The sequence below is a fragment of the Geospiza fortis genome, unplaced genomic scaffold, assembly GCF_000277835.1.
Source record: "Geospiza fortis unplaced genomic scaffold, GeoFor_1.0 scaffold125, whole genome shotgun sequence".
NCBI classification, from domain to species: domain Eukaryota; kingdom Metazoa; phylum Chordata; class Aves; order Passeriformes; family Thraupidae; genus Geospiza; species Geospiza fortis.
In genome coordinates, this window is record NW_005054479.1 from 629512 (window position 1) to 631844 (window position 2333).

General features: G+C 44.3%; 2 protein-coding genes across 2 annotated transcripts in view; one reads left to right on the top strand and one right to left on the bottom strand.

Annotated features, from left to right (window-relative positions):
- Positions 1–816, bottom strand: part of PTCD3 (pentatricopeptide repeat domain 3) — a 15516-nt gene extending 14700 nt beyond the window's left edge. Inside the window, 2 exon segments of the mRNA XM_031063065.1 lie at positions 92–131; positions 748–816. The gene's annotated coding sequence lies outside the window, so the exon portion shown is untranslated.
- The window catches only part of POLR1A (RNA polymerase I subunit A), a 35479-nt gene that overhangs the window by 524 nt on the left and 32622 nt on the right, over positions 1–2333 (top strand).

The following is a 2333-nucleotide window of genomic DNA, read 5'->3' on the forward strand; positions in this document are numbered from 1 at the left end:
ATTTTCTTTTTCAGTTTTGGTGTACAGACTACATTTAGCTGTCTAACACTGGCTTTTTTTCCAAGTGAAGATTCCAGAAGTAAACACTCACCATGTTTTCCTTCGAGGGAGCACAATTTCTTCTGGAGTTTCTGTGAGAAACAATATGAAAATGGTCATTAGAAACAAATGCCCAAAGAAAATTTTGACCCCATAAGCTGTAGCAAGGTGGGATCAATCCTTCTCCCAAGTGATAGGACAAGTGCAAATGGCCTGCAGTTGCACTAGGTGAAGCTTGGATTGGATATCAGGAAAAAATTTCTTCACTGAAAGGCTTGTCAAGCACAGGAACAGGGGAGTGGTGGAGTCACCATCCCTGGAGGGATTTAAGAATGTTGATGCAGCACTTGGGGATGTGGTTTGGAGGTGCCTTGGCAGTACTGGGTTAAGAGCTGCACCCCACTAACTCAGAGATCTTCTCCAATCCCAGCAGTTCTATATTCTACAAGAATTGATGAGTTAAGCTGATCCAGCTGAAAGTACTAAAGCAAGGATTTTAAAGCCACAGTCTAACACAGGCTCATGGAGCTGATAGGTGATGAGGTAAGGAATCAAGTTAATCCAGGAAATTTATGCACAATGAAAACAGGGAGAGAGAAAATCCAAGGAGGGGAAAGAGGGTGTTTACATCATCTTTCCCTCCTGACACACTGTGTTCTTTGGAGATTAAAAAACATATGTAAGGAAGCAGTAATGAAGACATCTTACCTTGTGGATTGTCCACAGTCTTCCCCAGAGCAGGACTACTTGAAGAGCTCCTATAAACAACCAGGAGTTTGAATTTATGGCAGTCACAATAATACAGCAAAAGTAGAATAGTGAAATTCCATACTACAGGATAGAATTAACTAAAACACTAGAGGGAACTGGAGTGCATTAGAGTAACTGGCAATGTTGCACTGTTATTAACTCCAAATTATTAACATAAAACTTATATTTGATGTTTCTCTTAAGGCCTTTGTTTCAAGGGACAAGAGGTTGTATGTGAAAAATTTTACTACAAAAATACCAGTGATTATTTAATATTGAGGTGCAATGTTTTTAAAGTAGTTTTCATGAACTAGTGCATCTTAGAAAGAAAATCACAGACATAAATCAGAAAAGACCTTTTTATGCTTTAGAGACAGGATCAAGCTGAAAACAGCACTTTAAAAAACAACCCAACTTTAAACATGAGTAGTGTTCACAGAAGGATAAAGCCCAGAGTAACGATGCAGGTGAGTCAGCCCTGGTGAGATGCAGACACCCACATGTCTCTACAGAGGTGCAGAAGCTCCTCACAAAACCAAAGCTGCAGCACACTCAGACACATGGACACATTTTGCTGAGTACCAGAAAGCAGCTGCTTTGTGCTCACTGCTTCAAGTCTTGCTCACCACTGTTCACATTTTACTGCTTCCAACACAAACTAAGGCTAATGTTAAAATGTTTGTACTCCTTTTGCTCATGAAGCAACCTAAGAGCAAAGCTTTATTGCAGCCCTGGCCTTCAGTGCCTCCACACTGACCTTGACCCTGGGGGAGAGGCTGCTCAGGTGCAGCCACAGCTCTGTGCTTCACCGTGGCACTGCACAATTCCAGCTGCTCCTGGGAAGTCTCACAAACTGATTAAGTATGATTTTGCCATCTCAAAAATGAGTAACGATTACCCAGTGGAGTGGGACCTTTTCATTTGAGACAGCCCCTAAACAAAAGCACTGCACAGAATCATTGAATGTTAAGGTGTTGGAAGGGACCTTTAAGATCTTGTTCCACTAGATCAGGTTGTTCCACGCCCCATCCAATCTGCCCTCGAACACTGACAGGGTTGGGGCATCCACAACCTCCCTGAGCAACCTGACAGTGTCTCACCACTCCTACGATAAAAAATTTCTTCCCAGTATCTAATCTAAACTTCTCTTTTTCGATCTGGACTCTATTCCTTGTTACTCCTATCACTACAATTCCTGATGAAAAGTCTCTCTCTGGCTTTTTGGCAGGCCCCCTTCAGACACCGGAACACAGTTTTGGGGTCTATGTACAAAATTCTCTTCTCCAGCCTCAACAGCCCCAGCTTCCTCAGCCTCCATAAAGCGCTCATCCGCTTTTTCGTGAGACTAAGCTCTAGGAATAGCTTAAACGCTCGAAGTCTCTCCCGAGGAGGCTCCAAGCCGCCCCAAACCAGGAAGATCCCCGGGAAGGCGTTCCAAAGCAGATAAAAGCCCCACAAAAGGCGCTCCCTCCCTCCCTCCCTCCACGCCGCACCGAGCACGCCGAGCCACCGCGCACTGCGCCTGCGCAGCCTTTCCCGCCTCA